Source organism: Capricornis sumatraensis, chromosome 7, assembly GCF_032405125.1.
Source record: "Capricornis sumatraensis isolate serow.1 chromosome 7, serow.2, whole genome shotgun sequence".
Classification (NCBI taxonomy): domain Eukaryota; kingdom Metazoa; phylum Chordata; class Mammalia; order Artiodactyla; family Bovidae; genus Capricornis; species Capricornis sumatraensis.
In genome coordinates this window covers 87508955-87535660 of record NC_091075.1, presented here as the reverse complement: position 1 = coordinate 87535660, position 26706 = coordinate 87508955, and the positions used below count along the sequence as shown (strand labels likewise).

Here is a 26706-nt window from a genome sequence, read left to right as displayed (position 1 = left end):
AATGCAAAGTACACAACTCAAAGTTTAGCCCAAGCATCTATAAATTGACTGTGAATCTCAGAGAGACCTTTGGATTGTGAGTTTCATGAACTTGATTTAAACCCAGATTTTGTTTGAGCACAGTTAATGTCATGAAAACTGCAAAAGGCTTCTGTGTCCTTTTCATGCTACATTTATCGTTCTTTGACCCTGAAAGGAAGGACTACTGGGAAGGTACTTGTATGGCCCATGGATTTTAGTCACTGGATTAATTTAAAAGTTATTCTGGATGAACTCCATTTTCATGGGCATGAGATAACCATCCTGGTACCTTCAACAAGTTTTCTGTTTGATCATTCAAGATTCCCTTTAACGTGGAGATTCTTCAACTTCCAATAAGTAAAGAAAGTTTCATGGAAGAACTCAGTGCTGGTCTCTACACACTTTCTTTTGAACTGCCAAAACTTTCATGATGGGACAGGCAAGTAAAACTGATAAAAATGATCAAAATTTTTTTAGCAACAGCCAAAAGAATATGTGATAATGCTGTCACAAAGAAGGAACTACTCAGCAGGCTACAGACAGCTAAGTTTGATATCTGTATTGCTGACCCTTTAAGCCTTTGTGGAGAATTAGTGGCTGAACTCATCAATATTCCATTTATATATTGTTTGCAGTTTTCCTATGAAAAAGTCATTGAGATTGTGTGCTAGGCTTCTTATGCTTTCTTCATATATTCCTGATGTCACATCAAGACTGACAGATAGTATGACTTTTATACAGAGGCTGGAGAAATGGTTATTGTATACCATGAGTGAGGTGATATCTACACATTATTCATTTCCAGAATGGAATGAGTATTACAGCGAGTTTTTAGGTAAGAGAAATTTGCATGCAATAATGATTCTTATTTCATACGTATAATGTGAGTGTCTATCTGACTATATGAAACCTTTGAAAAGTTTTAAGTGAGATACGAGATTCTGTTGCTTAACTGTTTTGAGTGAAAATAATAACTTTTTCTTTAATTTTTCCTTTTTTAAGCTTTTGGTTTTTTGTTTTGTTTCAGATCATTGTGTATTGAAAATATGCATCACAGAAGAAATATTCTCTTTATTTTCCCATATATCCTGTTTGATGTTACTAATTTTTTCAAGTATCTGGAAAACTCAAATCTGACAGTGTAAGTTCCATAACCCTGGACTATTTCTCTCTTTTTTTGCTTCTATTTTTATATACCCTGTTTCTTTCTGATTAATCTCTTTTTTCAAGCTTTTTATTTGCATCCTATCAACACTTGGTTGGCTGATTCCTGGGCTTGGAATGTGGTGAGCGTGAAACTGGAAAATAAATATATAAATCTTGGTTTCTCTACTCTTGTATCCCTAGAGAGAAACATGGAAGATTTTTCTGTAAAGGACCATGTCTCTAGATGTTGAAATTTATCTCATTGTCATCCTGTTGTTAGTTCTGTTCATAAATACATTAAAGTCAATTAGTGAGCTTTGACTCCAACAAAAAGATTTTCTCTATTTCAGTAAGTTTGTGTGCCCCTTTGTTTTTCATTTTTCATAATTGATTTTTTAAAGCAGCATTTATTTAATTTATTTAATTGTGCTAAGTATGATTTTGCACAATATAATAATTTTCTTAGAGAAGGCAGTATCCTAGTTGCATTATTTAGATTTTTAAAAAATATAATTAACATATAATATTGTATTAGTTTCAGGTGTGGATGAAGAAATTAGCCAATAATTAGCCTAAGAAACAAGTGGAAAATTTTATTTGAGCCAATGTGAGGATTATAACCCAGGAGAGAGTCTTTCAGAAAGCTCTGGAGAACATTTCACCAATTAGAAGTCAGAGAACAGTTATACGTTTTTGAGATAAAGGGTTTTACATCAGAGTAATATACTGACAGTTTACAGAGGCCAATAAAGGGAGTGGTGGGTCACTGTGACCTCTTGAGAGATTAAGGAAGGAATGCTATCTCCTAAGGAGTTACTTTGCTGGTGCCAGGAGGAAATCGTAATTTTTGTTTGTTTTTGTTTTATTGTGAGTAGACATTCCTGTATCTTCTAGGGAGATCTTGATAATGTACAATGGAGATGCAAAATGTATACTAAAGGGAAGCAGGGTGTTGGCTCAAATGGCAGAGAACTTTTTATGTTAAATTTTTCTTGTGCTGCTTTAAAACTATATTTTTTCATCACAGGTATACAACATAATGATTTTATATTTGTACATATTTTGAAATGATCACTAAGGTAACTTTAGTTAACATTCATCACCACACATAGTTAAAATTCTCTTCTTCTTTGAGATGAGAACTTTAGACTTATTCTCTTAGCACATTTCAAATATACAATACAGTATTAACAACGATGGGCTTCCCTGTTGGCTCAGTAGTAAAGAGTCTGCCTGCCAGTACATTTGATCCCTAGGTTAGGAAGATCTCCTGGAAAAGGAAATGGCAGCCCACTTCAGTATTCTTGCCTAGAAAATCCCATGAAGAGAGGAGACTAACAGGCTACACTTCATGGGGGGCAAAAAAGTCAGACAGTACTTAGTGACTAAGAAACAACCACAATTATTAACGACAGTTACCAAGCTGTACGTTAGATCCCCAGGACTTCCTTATTTGAAAACTGAAGTTTGTATTTTTTGTCCACCTTCACCTCTGTGTCTATCCTTTATCCCTAGGATATGGCAGCCATCAGTCTGTTCTCTGTGACTTTATTTTTCTTTTTTTGTTTCACTTTCTTTTTAGATTTCATATTTAAAGAATATCAAACAATAATTGTCTTTCTCTGAGTTACTTTACTTACCATATTTCCTTCAAGTTCCATTCTTGGTTAAGCAAGCGGCAGATTGTTCCTTTTGCTCATGACTTAATATATATATATATTTTTTATATAACCATATTTTCTTTGTCCGCTCACTTACTGAAAAGCAGATTGTTTCCATATATGTGTATTGTCAATAATGATACAACTGACATGGGAGTGCCTCGTATTAGTTTTATTTTGAAGTTTTTGAGGAATAACCGTAGTTTTCCATTGTAGCTTTACCAATTTACATTCCCACTAACAGAGCACAAGGGTTCTCTTTTCTCCACATCCCCACCAGTATAAAATTTGTTCTCTTTTTAATGATAGCTATCCTAATAGGTGAAAGTTGATATCTCATTGTGGTTTTGAGTTACATTTCTCTAGTAATCAGTGATGTTGAGAACACTTTTATATACTTGCTGACTATTTGAGTATCCTCTTTGGAAAAATGTCTATTCATGTCCTTTGGTCATTTTTTAATTGAATTATTTGGTTTTTCCATTGTTGAATTCTTTGTCTTCCTTAGACATTTTATATAATAACAACAAATGAGATACATGGTTTGTAAGTGTTTTCTCTCATTTCATAGGTTGCTTTTTCATCTTGTTAATCATGTCTTTTGCTGTTCAAAAGCTTTATAATGTGAATTAGTCTGTACTTTTTAATTTTTAATTTTACCACATGATTTTGTCATATTTTAAAAAATCATTGCCAAAATCCATGTCTGAAGGTTTCCCCTATATTTCCTTCTAAGAGTTTTATGGTTTCAGGACTTCCATTCATATTCTTCTTATTCCATTGCAAGTTAATTTTTCTAGTGAAGTAAAATTGGGGACTAATTTCATTCTTTTGCATGTAAATATCCAGTTTTTTCAGCAAGAATTATTTAAGACTGTCTTCCTCCTCTGAATATTTTTGGCTGCTTTGTGAAATGTTAGTTGGCCATATATGTATGGGCTCATTTACGGGCTCTTGAGTCTGTTCCATCGATCGGTGGGTCTGCTTTATGCCAGTATCATATCATTTTGACTGGTATTGCTTAAAATCAGAAACTGTGATGCCTCCATCTTTGTTCTTTTTTATCATGATTGCTTTGACTATTTGAAGTCTTGTAGTTCCACATGAATTTTAAAAGTGTTTTCTTTGTTGCTATTTTTTAACAGAAGTATCAATATCTCTAAAACCCTATCATTACTAAATATTAAGCTTATTCCTAAATAATTGTTTTCCATACACTTGTGATCTCTTGTCTTATGTAGCCACTTCATTTTTCTCAAGATATCTGTTCAAAATTTCCTCTGAGAAGCTATTTCTTCTACAACTCACAAACAATATGAGTGCTTCTATTGAAGTATGCTGCCCAGAAATATGCCACAGATTCAAAAAAGGTATATGACCTAATTAATCAAGGTCAGTGTGTTGCATGGAGGCTTTTTCTGAGCACTCTGTGACAGAAACAGGTGCTTATATCTCTAGAATCAACCCTAAAAAATGTGGACAAAATTGCTACAAAGTGAGATTCCAAGCTGCAAAAGGCAAAAGTAGGAAAAGAAAACTGAAAATCTTCTGGTGACATTTTCTGAGTCACGGATCAAGCAGTGACTGATCTACAGCTGGACTGAAGCTATTTGCCTACTTCTGGTTCCAGCAACTTTGTACTCAGTTTTGAAAACTCTTTTATAGTAAGGAATAGTGATAGGATATAACTCTGTCTCTGATTTATTCCTAACTCTTGGCACACTAGAGCATTCTTTTGGGGGAATATATCGACAATCTGAGAAAGAATAAGAAAGGCTTGGTAAATAGAAGAAAAACATTTCTTTGACTCTCATAAATTTTAAAATGCTATTACATTTGCTCTTCAGAATCCATTGAGGATCTTCACTTTAAAGTATATTTCAAGTATATTTTTCATATTTTAAAAGGATAACATAAATTATACAATTATAAACTGAATCATGTCACAGATATATTCAAATAATTGAAAAGGAAATGAGTAAGGTGGTATCTGTTTCAAAATATATATTGAGGAAATATTTATAAACATTTTGGGAGAAAAAGAACTGTTAGGTTAGATACAAAAATGGTCAATGTCTAAAGGGGTAACAGAATCATAATTTAATAGATGATTTTTTAACAGACAGAAATATAACTCAAGTTTTTAACTTCACAGTATCAGAACACAAAAGTCCACAATAAATCAATAATAAATAACAAAACAAAGCATAGGCACACTTTCTTATGCTTTTCTTAAAGGATGTAAATAATTCTTTAATCATTTAATATTCAGCAAATGCTCTAGCATTACATCAAATGTAGCATTGCTTTTGGAAATTCCGAAATGCTTTTCCAGATTTGAGATATTGTCTCACAATCTCCTTATTCAAATAAACTGCTTTTTTATTTCTCCTACAATATCAGATTCATTTCAATAAGATGCATTAAGTGCACGTGTGTGTGCATGCATGCTAAGTTGCTTCAGTCATGTCTGACTCTGTGGGACTGTAAGGAATGCAGCCTGCTAGGCTGCTCTGTCCATGGCATTCACCAGGCAAGAATACTGAAGGGGGTTGCCAGTACTTTCCTCCAGGGGATCTTCCTGACCCAGGGATTGAACCCACATCTCTAAACATCTAACCTGTATTGGCAGGTGGGTTCTTTACCACTCTAGATTACTAAATTAGGAGTGGAGAATTAACAGGAAAAAGATGTCATCTGATAATATGAAGGTTAGTGGAACAATCATATGATTCTGCAATTCTACTCCTAGGTTTAAAAATGATGACATATGTCTATAGAAAACATATACATGAATGCTCATATCAGCATTATTCATAGTAGACAAACATGAAAACAGCCCGAACGTTCACCAGCCAGTGAATGAATAAACAAAATGAAGTATATCTCAACAAAAATCTTTCAGCAACAAAAAGTAATGAAGTACCGATACATACTACCATGCAGGTGAACCTTGAAAAACATTATGCTAAGTGAAAGAAGGCAATGAAAGAGACATGATAATGTATGAATTCATTTATATTAAGGGAAATAAAATTATTTTGGAACAGGCAAGTAAAGAAAAAAATAGGTTACTGGTTTAGAAAAGAAGAATGATGCCCAATGGATACAGGATTTCTTTTGTGAGTAATAAGTTTGCTTTTGAATTTAATAGTGGTGTATATGCATGCACATGTGTGCTCAGTCATGTCCCACTCTTTGTGACCCCATGGACTATAGCTCGCCAGGCTCCTCTTCTATGGAATTTTCCAGTCAAAAATACTGGAGGGGGTTGCCATTTCCTACTCCAGGGGATCTTCCTGACTCAGGGATGGAACCCATATCTCTTGAGTCTCTTGCATTGGCAGCCAGATTCTTTTAGCAATGTGCCAGTGGTGATGTTTTCATAATGTTACAAATGTACTAAAAACTACTCAATTGTTTATTTAAAAAGAAGAATTGTATGGCATATAAAATACATCTCAGTAAAGCTGTCATTAAAATAAAGCATGAGAGAGAAACTTCACACAAAGTGAATAAGATTATACCCCTGGTTAACACCAGTAAGGCTCCAGTATGGGGTCTGTCTTGGATCTGAAACTGGATTTTTAATACCTGTGTCATTAACAGAGTGAGCCCCTAAATTACTGAGATTTGTTTGTGATCTTTTACATAAAAAGATTGTTCTGATCAGATAAAAAATCCTTATATTTTCTGATCAAAACTTCATCACACTTAGAACATCAAGAAAATATTCAAAAAGCTGTGTGGTGAGAAAACAGATAGATATGGGTTCCTCCTATCAGTGATATGGAGCACATATTTCAAAAGGACACCAAACTCTGGGTAAGGTTCTTGCTGCCGCTGCTGCTGCTAAGTCGCTTAAGTCGTGTCCAACTCTGTGTGACCCCATAGACGGCAGCCCACCAGGCTCCCCCATCCCTGTGATTCTCCAGGCAAGAACACTGGAGTGGATTGCCATTTCCTTCTCCAATGCATGAAAGTGAAAGTGAAGCTGCTCAGTTGTGCCGACTCTTAGCAACCCCATGGACCGCAGCCTGCCAGGCTCCTCTGTCCATGGGATTTTCCAGGCAAGAGTACCAGAGTAGGGTGCCATTGCCTTCTTTGGGGTAAGGTTCTTATGCCACAGTAATTAAATATAGTTCAGAAATGAAGCTCTGCTTCCAAACTAAGGAAGATAACTCAATGCAGAGTCACTAATTTGAGTTCATGTTCACTTGGTCTCCACTTCAGTTCAAAAGTCACCCTTTGGTAATGTTTATCAGCTAAATATGTCAAAATGGCAAATATTACACCATCAAATTATTATGCAGTGCTCTATCTTCACCAAAGAGAACAAAGTCTTGTGAGACAGGAATTATAATTATGTATAGGAAAGAAGGTCATTACTTTCAAATTTTTATTACAGGATTTTCATTCCTGATAGGATGTATTTAGTTATGGAAGAACAGTACCAAACACCAGAAGAAAAGATGGATAAATTACAAATGCTGTTTTTAAAAGATATCAGCCACTTTTGGAGCAGTGAGGGTGAGATAAATTGGAATTCCAGAAGAGGAGACTACCATAGTAGGTTGAGGACCTCTGGCTGAATGAACAAAAACTAGGAGCACATGCTGATTCTGAGCATGCAGCTGGGCTCAGGCTTAGCAGAAACAGAAAGAGTCTGTTGGCAGAGAGAAGGAAACAGGTTTTTGGCTTTATTTCATACCTAAATCCATGTTTAGTTATCATAATCTCAGTATTGTTTACTCTTGAGGGGGGAAGGCTTATTGATTTCTCATGGGTTGCATAGAACTAATATTGGTTCTTTAAATATTTTTCTTAGAAAATTCTTTGGCAAAACATGCCCCACTTAACATATGAGACAGCTTTTCCTCTCTTTCATTTTGTCCAGGAAAACCTACCACATTACATAAGATTATGGGAAAAGCTGAAATGTGGTTGATTCGAACTTACTGGGACTATGAATTTCCATACCCTTACTTACCTAATGTTGAATTTGTTGCAGGACTGCATTGCAAGCCTGCAAATCCCTTGCCTAAAGTAAATTAAATGTGCTTCTTCATACTTCTCTGAGTATTTACCTCCTGGAATGATTTCAAGTCTACCATTTTTAGTATTTGACTCTCAAACTGAAAAACTAGATATAAGAGTTAATGGGAATTATCCACCTTAGACTATTAATATTATGCTACCCTTAAGTATTTGCCATGTTATCATGGTAATCCTTACTGATGCTTATCAAATATACCAGATATTTGCCAAAAATAATGGTCCTAGCCTCTGAGTTTAGTGGAATTGTCCAATACTCTCTGGGCAATGACAGTGAACTGAAGTTGCATGAATCCCTTCCAGGTCCAGCATTCAACTGTCAGTAGCACTTACCCCAGAGTTCTCCTTTCCTCTGTGATGTCAAAGGGGTGTGTTCCAGAGTGGCTACTCTGTCTACCTAAGTCCTGATTAAAGAATATAGCAACAGGTGCAGCTCAATAGATGGACATATGACATGAAAAAGAAACAATGTGTTGTTTTAGGCTACTGAGATTTTGAAGTTGAAAGTTATTTTGCATAACTTAGTCTAAAAATGGACATAATAAGGATAGTATAATAATTATAGAAAAGAACAAATAGAGATGGAATGGTCCACTCAAAATCCTGGTAGAAATTCAATAATGATGGCTTGTTGGGTTTGAACGGAGAGAAATTAGGCTGGAGAGGTGATTAGAGGATAGGTCATAAAAAAATCAAATGAGCAATACTAAGTATTCTTTAAAATCTAAGGTCATTTTATAGTTTCTGGTCTTACATTTAGATCTTGAATCCATTTTGAGTTTATTTTTGTGTGCGGTGTTAGAAAGTGATCTAGTTTCATTCTTTTACAAGTGGTTGACCAGTTTTCCCAGCACCACTTGTTAGAGCGGACTTTTGGACTCAGAGGGAGAGGGAGAGGGTGGGATGATTTGGGAGAATGGCATTGAAACATGTATACTATCATGTAAGAAACAAATCGCCAGTCTATGTCCGATGCAGGATACAGGATACGTGGGGCTGGTGCACGGGGATGACCCAGAGAGATGTTATGGGGAGGGAGGTGGGAGGGGGGTTCATGTTTGGGAACTCATATACACCCATGGTGGATTCATGTCAATGTATAGCAAAACCAATACAGTATTGTAAAGTAAAATAAAGTAAAAATAAAAATAAAATAATAATAATAAAAAAATCTAAGGTCAGTGAAGGATCAATGTATAATTTTTAAGCAGCAACATGATACAACTTACCCTTTCATAAATATGGCCTACTAAATTATTCAGAATGGAGCAAGATTTAAATAAGGGAGATAAGCTGAGAATCAGTTCAGCTGAGTTCACTCAGTAGTGTCTGACTCTGTGATCCCATGGACTGCATTTTGCCAAGCTTCCCTGTCCGTCACCAATTCCCGGAGTTTACTCGAAACTCCATAGTGTTGGTGTTTCACATGGTAAAGAATCTGCCTGCAATGCAGGAGATCTGGGTTTGATCCCTGGGTTGGGAAGATCCCCTGGAGAAGGTGGATAGAGTTGGTGATGCCATCTAACCACCTCATCCTCTGTCGTCCCCTTCTTCTCCTGCCTTCAATCCCTCCCAGCATCAGGGTCTTTTCCAATGAGTCAGTTCTTCACATCAGGTGGCCAAAGTATTGGAGTTTCAACTTCAACAGTAGTCCTTCCAGTGAACACCCAGGACTGATCTCCTTTAGGATAGACTGATTGGATCTCTTTGCTGTCCAAGGGACTCTTCGGAGTCTTCTCCAACACCACGGTTCAAAAGCATCAATTCTTTGGTGCTCAGCTTTCTTTACAGTCCAACTCTCACATCCATACATGACTACTAGAAAAACCATAGCTTTGACTAGATGGACCTTTGTTGGCAAAGTAATGTCTCTACATTTGTGTCTTAATCCCTATGCAGTGCCCTTTGGTAAATTAGCCTGAAATATTTGGTTAAATTCAACTGTATACAACTCTTTCTTCCCTTGAGCCAAAATCTTACCAATAGTCAGGCAGCTATGTCACATTAATGCTCCTTTGTGCTCAGAGTCTCAGTGGTGTCTGACTCTTTGTGACCCCATAGATTGTACCCCACCAGTTTCCTCTGTCCATGGGATTCTCCAGGAGTGGGTTGCCATTCCCTTCAATTGAACCAGCATCACCTGCTTGGGAGGCAAATTCTTTATCACTGAGCAACCAGGGAAGCTATTAATGAGATCTCTGTAAACAGTAAAAGGAAAAAAAAAGAAAAAGAAACTAAGTCCCAGGATCTTTTCTTCTTAACCTTTGGGTCCATATATTGAAGAAGTAGAGGGACAGCCACACTTATCAAAGTATGTGTGTTCTTAAAGCACTACAACAATCCTCTAGGGAAGGGGACCCAACTAGGGATCCACAGCAAAGCTCATCTCTTCCTGGTAAGAAAGACATATGAAAAGGTTGGAGAGAGGACTGAGAAATATCCCTCCCATGACAACATCATGTGTGTTAGTTGCTCAGTTGTGCCCAGCTCTTTGCCACCCCATTGACTGTAGCCCACCAGGCTTCTCTGTCCATGGGATTCTCCAGGCAAGAATATTGGAGTGGGTAGCCATCCCCTTCTCCAGGGGATCTTTCCAACCCAGGGATCAAACCCAAGTCTCCTGCATTGCAGGCAGATTCTTTACCATATGAACCACCAGGAAAGCCATCATAAAAGATGTCATTTTGATTTTGGATGCCAAAACATAAGTTTGTGGAATTAGATAATTTGTTTTTCTTTGCTTTTCATGGTTCTCAGGGCAATAGGATGTATTAATCATACTCTCAAGTCATTCTACTCCATAATTAGGCCCATGGCAGGCATCTCTTTTGATTTACATTTCTTGTATTCATTCTTTATCTTCTTTTCTTCCATTACTCTTCAACCAGTGAGCACCCAGTCAAATGTAGTTAATATTTATATCATTGCAATTTATATAGAAAACTGTGGATCCTCAAACTATCTGTAGAAATTTTTTGAATTTTTAAATTATATAAAGGATAGTGAAGTGAAAGTTCCTCAGTCATGTCGTACTCTTTGTGACCCCATGGACTATCCAGTCCATGGAATTCTCCAGGCCTGAATACTGGAGTGGGTAGCCTTTCTCTTTTTCAGGGGATCTTCCCAACCCAGGGATTGAACCCATGTCTCCCACATTGCAGGCAGATTTTTTATCAGCTGAGCCACAAGGTAGCTATAATTCACATTTTCTCAACCTTATTAGTCTATGGAATTTTTTTCATATGTATCCAAGTTTCTATTTGTAAATATATTTCATTATTTCTGACTGTTGCAGAGATACTTGGTATATATATTTACCATATTTTATTTATTCCCCACAAAGGACAGTTAGGTGTCCCCATCTCTATGATACAGTAAGGAATATTGGGAGGAAAAATTGCAAACCTTTGCATATATCTGAGATTTATATCCAATAGTGAAATGGTAGTGTCATGGGTCACTGCTGCTCCTAAGTCAATTCAGTCGTGTCCGACTCTGTACAACCCCATAGATGGCAGCCCATCAGGCTCCCCCGTTCCTGGGATTCCCCAGGCAAGAACACTGGAGTGGGTTGACATTTCCTTCTCCAATGCATGAAAGTGAAAAGTGAAAGTGAAGTTGCTCAGTCATGTCTGACTCTTAGTGACCCCATGGACTGCAGCCCACCAGGCTCCTCTGTCCATGGGATTTTCCAGGCAAGAGTACTGGAGTGGATTGCCATTGCATTCTTAATTTTGTTGTGCATTTAATTTCACTGGATATCTATAAAAATTTATTTTTTCAGCAGGAGTACGTAGGGGACTACATCTTCCAGATCTTGTCTAAACCTTGACTATTAATCTATTTTCTAATACAGGTCGGTTCCATAGAGGTAAAGTGATATTACATTGATGAATTTACAGATTATGTCAATCCATCTATAAATATAGTGTAATGGTTAATTTTATGTGTCAACTTGCCTGGGCCAGGTCCCCAGGTATTTAGCCAAACATGACTTTGGAAGTTTCCGTGAGGGTATTTTTGGATGACATTAATATTTAAATACGTGGACCTTGAGTAACAAATTGCCCTACATTATATGGCCAAGGCTCATCCAATTAGTTGAAGACTTGAATGGAATGAAAGACTGAACTCCCCCAAGCAAAAAAGAATTCTGCCAGTGGGCAGCCATCAGACCCGCACTGCAGCCGTGGCTCTTCTCTGAGTCTCCTGATGTGATGGGCTGTTCTGCAGATTACTCTTGCTAGCCTCCACAGTCATGTGAGTCAACCCCTTGAAATAAATCTCTTCCCTGTGTTTCCATTTCAAGTTTTACACATTTTTTTTTCCTTCTCTTAATTGATTGGATTGGTTTTGTTAGCAGTTCAACAAGGATAGAAAGATTTCTTTTTACTTCAGCATGGCTAGATATGCTATTTCTATTTTGAATATAAAGTCATATATTTCTGTTATATTATTGTTATCTTCATAGTATGCATCACAGGTATTTCTACATCTCTTATCTGGTCAGGAAGTTTATATGGCTACCTCACTTCTAAATGTATTCTTGGAAGCTTATACAAAGAATATACGGCTAAAAGAAAACTGCTAATTAAAACAAACAAACAAACAAACAGAACAAGATGAATGTACCAAAATAATATCATTTTGCTGACTATGTTTCAGCAGAAAAATGAATGAAAATGGTATTAGCATCCAAGGCTAAATATGAAGTGAAGCACCAGAACTATTTAACTTAAAGCAGGAATCAAACGATCTTCATTTGGAGCATTGTGGAGAGGGTGCTGGAAGAGAATAGAGAATGCTACATATAATAATTGACTACAATTAATAAGCTTACTTAGAAATTTGGCTCAGTCAGCTAGAGCTGTATAAACTTAGAGAAATTACTTAACCTTATTGAAATAGATTACTCATCTATAAATATATACATTTCTCTTAGATTTAAATGATACATGTAAAGAGCTCAACACATGGCAGAAAACACATAATCAGTAATTTGTAAACACACATATAAATTGGAGAGGGAACCTCCAATTTAAATCATTTTTAATTTGTTTAATAACCAATGATTTCAGGTCAAACTTTATACTCTGAAATGGTTAACATATGAAGAGACAGAATTGTTCTAATAATTCAGAAACATTAAGAAAAGTGTGCAACTGTCTTATTCTTGTAATTGTAAACTTTCATATTACAAAGACTCTTCTCCTCACAGGAGTTCAAAGAGTTTATACAAAGTTCTGGAAAAGATGGGATCGTGGTGTTTACTCTGGAGTCAATGGTCAAAAACCTCTCAGAAGAAAAGTTTAATACGATTGCACAGAAGGTCAGATAATTTTACTTTTTGAGGGGCAGCTATTTTAAAATTCATGAAGATATCCTAAAATTGTGCTTAAAAATGTAGGAAAATTTATTGGTATTATTAACATCAATTTAAGTGAACTGTAGAGAAAAAAAATATTAAGGATATTTGATTTTTTTCTTGCTTTAAGCCTGGCATCACTTACAGGAAAATATATTGCAAAATTTTCTTTAAATAATGAGGTAAAAATTATCATTGCTATTGAAGAAACAGTCAGTTTTGTGCCTAGGCTTAAGGCTTCCATATAATCTAACCTTGTTTTTTGGTGTTTATTGTTTGTTGAGTTTGGCTTTGAATTTTTGGCATATACACAAGTTACAATTACCATGATGTCTCCATAAGGGAATCAGCTCAGTTCAGTTCAGTCGCTCAGTCTTGTCTGACTCTTTGCGACCCCATGAATTGCAGCGCACCAGGCCTCCCTGTCCAGCACCAACTCCCGGAGTTCACTCAGACTCATGTCCATCGAGTCCGTGATGCCATCCAGCCAACTCATCCTCTGTCGTCCCCTTCTCCTCCTGCCCCCAATCCCTCCCAACATCAGAGTCTTTTCCAATGAGCCAACTCTTCACATGAGGTGGCCAAAGGACTGGAGTTTCAGCTTTAGCATCATTCCTTCCAAAGAAATCCCAGGGCTGATCTCCTTTAGAATGGACTGGTTGGATCTCCTTGCAGTCCAAGGGACTCTCAAGAGTCTTCTCCAACACCACAGTTCAAAAGCATCGATTCTTCGGCACTCAGCCTTCTTCACAGTCCAACTCTCACATCCATACATGACTAATGGAAAAATCATAGCCTTGACTAGACGGACCTTAGTAGGCAAAGTAATGTCTCTGCTTTTGAATATGCTATCTAGGTTGGTCATAACTTTTCTTCCAAGGAGTAAGCGTCTTTTAATTTTAAAAGTATGGTACTAGCATAGAAACAGATGCATCTATCAATGGAGAGGAATGAGAACACTGAAATAAACCCTCACATGCCAAACAGTAATTTGAAAAGAAAACCAAAATAGTCAATAGGAAAATGGTTGTCTCTTCATTAAATAGTACTGGGATAGATTGATAATAATATGAAGGAGAATGAAATTTGGGCCCCTATATTCCATCACTTACAAACACTGGCTAGAAATACATTAAATACTTAAACATAACTTTAAACCATGAAATTCCCAGAAGAAAACATAGGGGAAAAATTCTCCTTGACTGAAGAAGACACACAAATGGCTAACAAGTATATGAAAAGGGGCTTGATGTCACTAAGTATAAGTTCAGTTCAGTTCAGTTCAGTCCCTCAGTTGTGTCTAACTCTTTGCTACCCCATGGACGGCAGCATGCCAGGCCTCCCTGTCCATCACTAACTGCTGGAGTTTACTCAAACTCATGTCCATTGAGTTGGTGGGGCCATCTCCAATCATCTGATCTTCTGTTGTCCCCTTCTTCTCCTAGCTTCAATCTTTCCCAGGATCAGGGTCTTTTCCAATGAGTCACTTCTTCACATCAGGTGGCCAAAGTATTGGAGTTTCGGCTTCATCATCAGTCCTCCCAGTGAACACTCAGGACTGATTTCCTTTAGGATGGACTGGTTGGGTCTGCTTGCAGTCCAAGGGACTCTCAAGAGTCTTCTCCAACACCACAGTTCAAAAGCATCAATTCTTCAGCAGTCAGCTTTCTTTACGGTCCAACTCTCAAATCCATACATGACCACTGGAAAAATCATAGCTTTGACTAGATGGGCAATGCTGCAAAATAATGTCTCTGCTTTCTAATATGCTGTCTATGTTGGTCATAACTTTTCTTCCAAGGAACAAGCATCTTTCAATTTCATGGCTACAGTCACTATCTGCAGTGATTTTGGAGCCCAGGAAAATAACGTCTGTCACTGTTTCCACTTTTTCCCCATCTATTTGCCATCAAGTGATGGGACCGGATGCCATGATCTTCGTTTTCTGAATGTTGAGCTTTAAGCCAACTTTTTCACTCTCCTCTTTCACTTTCATCAAGAGGCTCTTTAGTTCTTCTTGTTTCTGCCATAAGGGCGGTGTCATCTGTGTATCAGGTTATTAATATTTCTCCCAGAAATCTTAATTCCAGCTTGTACTTCATCCAGTACAGCATTTCTCATGATGTATATAAGTTAAATAAGCAGGGTGACAATATACAGCCTTGATGTACTCCTTTCCTGATTTGGAAACAGTATGTTGTTCCATGTCCAGTTCTAACTGTTGCTTCTTGACCTACATACAGATTTCTCAGTAGGCAGGTCAGGTGGTCTGGTATCTCCATCTCTTGAAGAATTTTCTACAGTTTATAGTGATCCATACAGTCAAAGGCTTTGACATAGTCAATAAAGCAGAAGTGGATGTTTTTCTGGAATTCACTTGCTTTTCTGATGATCCAGTGGATGTTGACAATTTGATCTCTGGTTCCTCTGCCTTTTCTAAGTCCAGTTTGAACATCTGGAAGTTCACAGTTCACCTACTGTTGAAGCTTAATTTGGAGAATTTCAAGTATTACTTTGCTAGTGTGTGAGATGAGTGCAATTGTGTGGTAGCTTGAGTATTCTTTAGCATTGCCTTTCTTTGGGATTGGAATGAAAACTGATCTTCTCCAGTCCTGTGACCACTGCTGATTTTTTTCCAATGTGCTGGCGTATTGAGTGCAGCACTTTCACAGCATCGTCTTTCAGGATATGAAATAGCTCAACTGGAATTCCATCACCTCCACTAGCTTTGTTCGTAGTGATGCTTCCTAAGGCCCACTTGACTTCACATTCCAGGATATCTGGCTCTAGGTGAGTGATCACATCATCATGGTTATCTGGGTCCTGAAGATCTTTTTTGTATAGTTCTTCTGTGTATTCTTGCCACCTCTTCTTAATATCTTGTTTCTGTTAGGTCCATACAATTTCTATCCTTTATTGTGCCCATCTTTGCATGAAAAATTTAATTTTCTTGAAGAGATCTCTAGTCTTTCTCATTCTATTGTTTTCCTCTATTTCTTTGCATTGATTGCTGAGGAAGGCTTTTTTATCTCTCCTTGCTATTCTTTGGAATTCTGCATTCAAATGGGTATATCTTTCCTTTTGTTCTTTGCCTTTCGCTTCTCTTCTTTTCATAGCTATCTGTAAGGACTCCTCAGACAACCATTTTGCCATTTTTTCCCCCCATGGGTATTTTTTTTTTTTGGCTCCAAAATCACTGCAGATGGTGATTGCAGCCATGAAAGTAAAAGACACTTACTCCTTGGAAAGAAAGTTATGACCAACCTAGATAGCATATTCAAAAGCAGAGACATTACTCTGCCAACAAAGGTTCATCTAGTCAAGGCTATGGTTTTTCCTGTGATCATGTAGTCATGTGAGAGTTGGACTGTGAAGAAGGCTGAGCACCAAAGAATTGATGCTTTTGAACTGTGGTGTTGGAGAAGACTCTTGAGAGTCCCTTGGCCTGCAAGGAGATCCAACCAGTCCATTCTGAAGGAGATCAGCCCTGGGATTTCTTTGGAAGGAATGATGCTAAAGCTGAAAATCCAGTACTTTGGCCATCTCATGCGAAGAGTTGGCTCATTGGAAAAGACTCTGATGTTGGGAGGGATTGGGGGCAGGAGGAGAAGGGGATGACAGAGGATGAGATGGCTGGATGGCATCACTGACTTGATTGACGTGAGTCTGAGTGAACTCTGGGAGTTGGTGATGGACAGGGAGGCCTGGCGCACTGCGATTCATGGGGTCGCAAAGAGTCGGACAGAACTGTGCAACTGAACTGAACTGAACTGATGGGTATGTTCTTGATCACTGCCTCCTGTACAATGTCACAAACCTCCATCCATAGTTCTTCAGGTACTCTGTCTATCAGATCTAATCCCTTGAATTTATTTGTTACTTCCATTGTATAATCACAAGGGATTTGTTTTAGATCATACCTGAATGGTCTAGTGGTTTCCACTACTTTCTTCAATTTAAGTCTGAATTTGGCAATAAGGAGTTCATGATCTGAGCCACAGTCAGCTCCCAATCTTGTTTTTGATGACTGTTTAGAGCTTTTCCATTTTTGGCTGCAAAGAATATGATCAATCTGTTTTCAATATTGACAACCTGGTGATGTCCATGTGTAGAGTTGTATTGTATTCTCTTGTATTGTTGCATCAGGAAATGCAGATCAAGTTTCTAGTAAGGCACGGCCTCACACGTGTTAGAATGGCTGGCATCAAAAGACAAAATAGAACAAGTGTTGGTAAGAATGTGAGGAAAGGGGAACTCTAGTTCACTCTTGATGGAACACAGTAGATTATGGAAAAACAGTATGGATTCTCCTCAAAAATTACAAATAGAACTATTGCTTAAAAACAGAACTACTATACTATCCAGGAAGCCTACTTCTGCCTATACGTCTAAGCCAGCCAGCCAGGATGCATGCTCATTCATGTCTGACTCTTTGAAATTCCACGGACTGTAGCCCACCAGGCTCCTCTGTCCATGGAATTTTCCATGCTAGAATAGTGGAATGGGTTGCCATTTCCTACTCCAGAGGATCTTACCGACCCAGAGATTGAACCCACATCTCTTGCATCTCCTGTACTGCAAGGTGGATTCATTACCCCTGCACCACCTCGGAAGCCTATTTTTATCTAAAGGAAACAGAAAAGATATGAAAGAGATATTCACTCTCCCGTGTTCATCAACATTGTTCACAATAGCCAGGATATGAAAACAACCTAAATGTCTGTCAGTGAATAAAAGGATAAAGGATATGTGGTTTATGTACATAAAAGGATATTACTAGCAATAAAAAAAATAGGAAATCTTGCCATTTGTGATCACATGACATCATGCTAAATGAAATAAATCAAGGAAGAAAAAATATTGTGAGATATTATATTTGTGTATAAAACACACAGAAACAGAAGTGTGGTGGTTACTAGAAACTAGGAGTTGGAGAGGTGAAGAGATATTAGATGAAATTACAAATTTTTGATAAATTGAAACTTGCTTCAATGAATAACTTGTGGGGCACTTTGTACAACAAAGTTTAGCTGTGATCATAAGTGAGTAAATAAATTAGGAATTTAACTATGAATAATTATATTTATTATGTTATTCTTTCTCACAAACATCAAATAAATAAATTATGTGGGAAAAAACATTAAAATTAAAAGAATTTCCAGGCTTTGGAAGAATAATTTTTGAATATCAGATAAATTATTACTAAAAATTTAGTATAAATCTTTGAACAAATTTTGACAATAGGGATTAGAATAATTATCTTGTAAATGCTTCCAAAGTTTGGTCAATATAGAATGACTTTTTATTTGAAGTCAATCCTCAACTTCCATTTTGTATTTCTTAAACACCACATATTAATTTCTGCAAGCTATATTATCAATACAACATTATCAAAGTTTACAACATGTGCCTCTTGTCCATGACCACATATTCAATACTGTTTAGCATTAGTTTAGTATTTATATGGTTATAATTATGAAATTTACACTTTATTTATTTATTAATTTGCATCTTTCTATTCTTGAAAGATTCTGTTTTTATTACTTTTTAATCTGACAAATATTTTGCTTCTTTGTCTTGGAACTTTTGTTGCAGTTGTTTCCTTGTTTTTCTGAGATATATCAAAGTTACTTATTCCTTAAATTCTTGTGAATTAAGAAAGGCCTGTCCATATGTGTATTTTTTTAATCAAAGGGCAACAGTTCAGTTCAGTTCAGTTGCTCAGTTGTGTCTGACTCTTTGAGACCCCATGGACTGCAGCATGCCAGGCTTCCCTATCCATCACCAACTACTGGAGCTTGCTCAAATTCATGTCCATCAAGTTGGTGATGCCATCCAACCATCTCATCCTCTGTCATCACCTTCTTCTCATGCCTTGAATCTTTCCCAGCATCAGGGTCTTTTCCAGTGGGTCCATTCTTCACATCAGGTGGCCAAAGTATTAGAATTTCAGCTTCAGTATCAGTCCTTCCAGTGAATATTCAGGACTGATTTCCTTTAGGATGGACTGGTTTGATCTCCTTGAAGTTCAAGGGACTCTCAAGAGTCTTATTCAACACCACAGTTTAAAAGCACAGTTCGAAGGGCAAGAGGACTGTGTATAATTTTTATTTTGGTTCAAAAGTCTCATTCTCAGAACTTTCTACATGCTGTTCCACTATTTTTTTATACTTTAATGTTCTATGGTCTCCATCAATAGTGACTGCACTTCAGTGTGGGAGAATAGCCTCCCTTCTTCACCTTTCCAGATCCAAGGAAATAGTTCATCTAAGTCAGCCATTACAAAACCTAAACCCAAACTTCTGGTCTTCTGTTTCTTGACAGAAGTTAAACCGGTTAGTGTTCTTACCATTGTTCCATCTCATCATTGCACTTGTACCCCTTGGTTGCTTGAAGCCAAGATTTCAGCATCTACCTCACTCTCACGTCCTACTTCTTGCCCATAGGGTGTTTTTTTTTTTTTTTAATATCTGGCATTCAGGGCCACAAAGATCACAGACTGAAACCATTTCCTGATACTGTTAAAGACTTGCTTCTTCTTAAGACTAACACTCCAGACCAAACCTAGAGATGGAAGAAGTGACAGGGGGAAGATTTCTTTCTCATAGACCTGCCCTTGATGTGGCTTCCTGCTACTATCAAGTTCCCAATGCCACCGTCAGTGAACAAGATCAAAGTTCTGTATTCTCAAACTACATATTCTACATTCCTATTTCTGAACTGTCAAAATACTATTTCTGTTTAAAAATTATTATTTTCTCCCTTACCTCCAATCATTACTAAGACTATGAAACATCCAACAAATTCTAGTTGATAGACCACCACATCTAAAATACCTCATGAGGAAAGAAACTCTCAAATGCATTCTGCATTCTGGGCTTCCCAGGTGGCACAGTGGTAAAAGAATCTGACTGCCAATGCAAAAGATGCAGGATGCAGGGGTTTGAACTCTGGGTCCAGAAGATTCACTGGAGAAGGAAATGGCAACCCACTCCAGTATTCTTGCCTGGAAAACTCCATGGACAGAAGAATCTGGTGGGTTACAGTCCATGGGGTTGCAAAGAGTCAGACATGCCTGAGCACACAATCCTTGATGATTTTTTATGACATAATGTATTAAGAATTATGTAATGTACTTTTAATAATATATAACAATTTTATATATGTCTACCTAAATATATAATATATTTAGATATATCTAGATATATTGTGTTCTTAAGAAATTTTTCAAGTGACTATACATTCATTCCTTAGCTAAAAAGAAAATGCTATGGAGTTATCAAGAATTCACCATGATCAGCCTATGAAGCCTTTGGAATGAGCAGTCTTCTGGATTAAGTTTATCAGGCATCACAAAGGAGCCAAACACCTTCAGCCAGTGGTCCATGACCTCACCTGGTACCAGCACCATTGTTTGGATGTGATTGGCTTCCTATTAGCATGTGTGGCAACTATTATATTTCTGGTCACTAAATGTTGCCTGTTTTGTTGCTAGAAGTTTGGTAAAACTGCAAAGTAGAAAGAGAGTAGTCTTTTTCTTTCTCTTTTTTCTTTTTTTTACAATTGAGCAGGAAACCTTGATAGGGTCCATCTGAATTAATTCAGCCACTGTTTTGAATAGATCCCTTTCTTACTCTCCTGGGTTTGTATTCATTCCTTAACTTATCAAGTCAAAGATCAAAGGCTTCACTCAAGTATGTGACACATAATTTGCAATTAAGTTTTAAAATGACGTATTTGCAAAGAGAGGATAAACAACTGCATGGAAGTTGTAATGATTAAAGACACTGTTTTACTTCATTCATCGTTTTCAGTTCAATGATTTGAGAGGCCTTTTGAGGTTTTGGGAACATAGTGATTAACTCTATTTTCAGTACTAATCATATTGCATATTTCCTAAATATCTCAGATGATTTTGGGTCCAGTAGGTAATCGTTATTTCTTATTCTCTAAAGGAACTACACAAGGAGTTGTGCAGGGCACTCTAGTCAGAGCTTCCCTTTGAATCAAGAATATCAGGAAACTGTTAGGATTTCTGGGTTTGTTTAGTGTCTCCGTCTTGTCTAACTCTTTGTGACACCATGGACTGTAGTCTGCAAGTTCATAGAATTCTCCAGGCAAGATTACTGGAATGGGTTACCCTTCCCAACTCAAGGGTCACCTCTACCCAGGGATAAAACCTGGGTCTCCTGCATTGCAGGCAGATTCTTTACCATTTGAGCCACCAGATGCCATAAAGCATATTTTACGCTATCAATTTCTTTTCATATGACACATCAGACTTTATCCCTCTTGTAATACAAAATGCTAATTTTTGTCTTTGGTTTAAAGATCGCCTTTCATTTAGATACTAATAATGATAGTACTTAATCTGTATTGCAAAACTTCATGTTTTCTCAGAACTAGTTGACTCTCTCATGTTAGCATGGTTGATGCCATGATGAAACAAAAGTAAATGACTGGAATTTAATAACTACTCTTTTAAAATAGCTTAATTTAAAAAATCTGCTCTACATTAATTTTGCTTACAATAAACACATTCAGAAATAAGCAAATTTTTTAGAGCCATACCTCAGATTCTTTGGAGGAAGATGCATTTCTCTGAAACACCATTTGCCATGGGGATAATTTCTCCATCTAATCAGAAATTCCATCTAGTCAGAAATGATTTTACATTTCTTCCTTTTCTTTAATCCCATCACTTTCCTTGGTCTTCTCATAAACTGGACTGTGATCTTTATACCAGGCACAAGTATTAGGCTTCTTATTAACTAGTGTCATCCTGACATATGCAGTAAACATGAAGAGACATGTTAAATTTTAATAAAAATATATATCTTAAAAAAAAAAAAGCATCTAAGTCCTTCTTCTCTTACTATACAAGGTCAATTTTAGGGAGTTCTGACAAGGATTTTGTTTTGAAATTCCACCAAATTCTCCATTAAAAAAATTATCTTTCTTTCATTTCCAAAAAGACTGTCTTCAGTATGCTAGCCAATAATTTGCTAATGAGGTAAAAATTATTCGATGTAATATATATTAACAAAGTGTTAGTCACTCAGTCATGTCCAGCTCTTTGCAACCCCCATGGACTGTGGCATGCCAAACCCGTCTGTCCATGAGGTCTCCAGGCAAGAATACTGGAGTGGATCTCCATTCCCTTCTCTAATATTAACTAAAGTCAGTAATAATTTACTATGAACTTTGATGTTTATAACTCAGGCAAGATAGACCTAAAATTACTTTCATAGGGCAAATTTAAGTCTATCAAAAATATAATTATTTTAGAAAAAAATGTAAAACTATCTTAGAACAAATGTAAGTCATTTGGGCATTTGTCTTTTTTTTTTTTTAGCAGGAGTAACGGCTCAAGTAAGTACAAGATAAATATACATTTTTTCCTTAGATGAGATATTAATTATAAAGAAATCTAGAATAAAAAAATTAACTTTGTGAAATTTGAAATAGTTAAGTAGTTATTATACTTTAAGATATAAAATATAAAAATTGGAAGCACTAATGCCTTTTGTCTTAAAATCTGATTCATGTAATAAAAGTGATAACTTTCCATACTGTTAAATGATCTACTCTGGCAATAAGATAATGTCTTTTGATGTAATAATTTTTACTATTCAGTTGGTAAGTCATGTCTGACTCTGCGACCCCATGGACTGCAGCGTGCCAGGCTTCCCTGTCCTTCACTATCTCCAAAAGTTGCTCAAATTCATGTCCACTGAGTCAGTGATGCTATTTAAACAGTTCATCCTTTCTGCCCTCTTTGCCTTTTGCCTTCAATCTTTCCCAGCATCAGGGTCTTTTCTAATGAGTCAAGTCTTTACATCAGATGGCCAGAGTATTGCAGTTTCAGCTTTAGCATGAGTCCTTCCAATGAATATTCAGAATTGGTTTCCTTTAGGAAAGGGTAATGGCAAACCACTTCAGTATTCTTGCCTTGAGAACCCCATGAACAGTATGAAAAGGCAAAATGATAGGATACTGAAAGAGGAACTCCCCAGGTTGATAGGTGCCCAATATGCTACTGGAGATCAGTGGAGAAATAACTCCAGAAAGAATGAAGGGATGGAGCCAAAGCAAAAACAATACCCAGCTGTGGATGTGACTGGTGATACAAGCAAGATCTGATGCTGTAAAGAGCAACATTGCATAGGAACCTGGAATGTCAGGTCCATGAATCAAGGCAAATTGGAAATGGTCAAACAAGAGATGGCAAGGGTGAATGTCGACATTCTAGGAATCAGTGAACGAAAATGGACTGGAATGGGTCAATTTAACTCAGATGACCATTATATCTACTACTGCGGGCAGGAATCCCTCAGAAGAAATGGAGTAGCCATCATGGTCAACAAAAGAGTACGAAATGCAGTACTTGGGTGCAATCTCAAAAGTGACAGAATGATCTCTGTTCATCTCCAAAGCAAACCATTCAATATCACAGTAATCCAAGTCTATGCCCCAACCACTAATGCTGAAGAAGCTGAAGTTGAACGGTTTTTTGACGACCTACAAGACCTTTTAGAACTAACACCCAAAAAAGATATCCTTTTCATTATAGGGGACTGGAATGCTAAAGCAGGAAGTCAAGAAACACCTGGAGTAACAGGAAAATTTGGCCTTGGAATGCAGAATGAAGCAGGCAAAGACTAACAGAGTTTTGCCAAGAAAATGCACTGGTCATAGCAAACACCCACTTCCAACAACACAAGAGAAGACTCTACACATGGACATCACCAGATGGTCAACACCAAAATCAGATTGATTGTGTTCTTTGCAGCCAAAGATGGAGAAGCTCTATACAGTCAGCAAAAACAAGACCAGGAGGTGACTGTGGCTCAGATCATGAACTCCTTATTGTCAAATTCAGGCTTAAATTGAAGAAAGTAAGGAAAACCACTAGACCATGCAAGTAAGACCTAAATCAAATCCCTTATGATTATACAGTGGAAGTGAGAAATAGATTTAAGGGCCTAGATCTGATAGACAGAGTGCCTAATGAACTATGGAATGAGGTTCATGACATTGTACAGGAGACAGGGATCAAGACCATTCCCATGGAAAAGAACTGCAAAAAAGCAAAATGGCTGTCTGGGGAGGCCTTACAAATAGCTGTGAAAAGAAGAGAGGAAAAAAGCAAAGGAGAAAAGTAAAGATATAAGCATCTGAATGCAGAGTTCCAAAGAATAGCAAGAAGAGATAAGAAAGACTTTTTCAGTGATCAATGCAAAGAAATAGAGGAAAAGAGTTCAGTTGAGTATAGTTCAGTCACTCAGTCGTGTCTGACTCTTTGCGACCCCATGAAATGCAGCACGCCAGGACTCCCTGTCCATCCCCGACTCCCAGAGTTCACTCAGACTCACCTCCATCGAGTCAGTGATGTCATCCAGCCATCTCATCCTGGGTCATCCCCTTCTCCTGCCCTCAATCCTTCCCAGCATCACAGTCTTTTCCAATGAGTCAACTCTTCACATGAGGTGGCCAAAGTACTGGAGTTTCAGCTTTAGCATCATTCCTTCCAAAGAAATCCCAGGATTGATCTCTTTCAGAATGAACTGGTTGGATCTCCTTGCAGTCCAAGGGACTCTCAAGAGTCTTCTCCAACACCACAGTTCAAAAGCATCAATTCTTCGGTGCTAGCCTTCTTCACAGTCCAACTCTCACATCCATACATGACCACAAGAAAAACCATAGCCTTGACTAGACGGACCTTAGTCAGCACAGTAATGTCTCTGCTTTTGAATATACTATCTAGGTTGGTCATAACTTTTCTCCCAAGGAGTAAGTGTCTTTTAATTTCATGGCTGCAGTCACCATCTGCAGTGATTTTGGAGCCCCAAAAAATAAAGTCTGACACTGTTCCCACTGTTTCCCCATATATTTCCCATGAAGTGATGGGACCGGATGCCATGATCTTCATTTTCTGAATGTTGAGCTTTAAGCCAACTTTTTAAGCTCTCCTCTTTCACTTTCATCAAGAGGCTTTTTAGTTCCTCTTCACTTTCTGCCATAAGCATGGTGTCACCTGCATATCTGAGGTTATTGATATTCCTCTCAGCAATCTTGATTCCAGCTTGTGCTTCTTCCAGCCCAGCGTTTCTCATGATGTACTCTGCATATAAGTTAAATAAACAGGGTGACAATATACAGCCTTGACAGACTCCTTTTCCTATTTGGAACCAGTCTGTTGTTCCATGTCCGGTTCTAACTGTTGCTTCCTGACCTGCATAAAGGTTTCTCAAGAGGCAGGTCAGGTGGTCTGGTATTCTCATCTCTTTCAGAATTTTCCACACTTTATTGTGATCCACAAAGTCAAAGGCTTTGGCATAGTCAATAAAGCAGAAATAGATGTTTTTCTGGAACTCTCTTGCTTTTTCCATGATCCAGTGGATGCTGGCAATTTGATCTCTGGTTCCTCTGCCTTTTGTAAAACCAGCTTGAACATCAGGGAGTTCATGGTTCACGTATTGCTGAAGCCTGGCTTGGAGAATTTTGAGCATTACTTTACTAGCAGGTGAATGAGTGCAATTGTGCAGTAGTTTGAACATTCTTTGGCATTGGCTTTCTTTGGGATTGGAATGAAAACTGACCTTTTCCGGTCCTGTGGCCACTGCTGAGTTTTCCAAATTTGCTGGCATATTGAGTGCAGCACTTTCACAGCATCATCTTTCAGGATTTGAAACAGCTCAACTGAAATTCCATCACTTCCACTAGCTTTGTTGTAGTGATGCTTTCTAAGGCCCACTTGACTTCACATTCCAAGATGTCTGGATCTAGATTAGTGATCACATCATCATGATTATCTGGGTCATGAAGATCTTTTTGGTACAGTTCTTCCGTGTATTCTTGCCACCTCTTCTTAATATCTTCTGCTTCTGTTAGGTCCATACCATTTCTGTCCTTTATCGAGCCGATCTTTGCATGAAATGTTCCCTTGGTATCTCTAATTTTCTTGAAGAGATCTCTAGTCTTTTGCATTCTTTAGTTTTCCTCTATTTCTTTGCATTGATTGCTGAAGAACGCTTTCTTATCTCTTCTTGCTATTCTTTGGAACTCTGCTTTCAGATGGTTATATCTTTCCTTTTCTCCTTTGCTTTTCACTTCTCTTCTTTTCATAGCTATTTGTAAGGCCTCCCCAGACAGCCATTTTGCTTTTTTGCATTTCTTTTCCATGGGGATGGTCTCCTATACAATGTTATGAACCTCATTCCATAGTTCATTAGGCACTCTGTCTATCAGATCTAGGCCCTTGAATCTATTTCTCACTTCCACTGTATAATCATAAGGGATTTGATTTAGGTCATATCTGAATGATCTAGCGGTTTTCCCTACTTTCTTCAATTTAAGTCTGAATTTGGCAATAAGGAGTTCATGATCTGAGCCACAGTCAGCTCCTGGTTTTGTTTGTGTTGACTGTTAGAGCTTCTCCATCTTTGGCTGCATAGA

The 26706-nt window shown here is 37.5% G+C and overlaps 1 pseudogene; it reads left to right on the top strand.

The window, feature by feature from the left end:
- Window positions 1-479: 479 nt before the first annotated feature.
- Window positions 480-13221, top strand: LOC138081844 (UDP-glucuronosyltransferase 2C1-like; annotated as a pseudogene).
- The last annotated feature ends 13485 nt before the right edge of the window (window positions 13222-26706 follow it).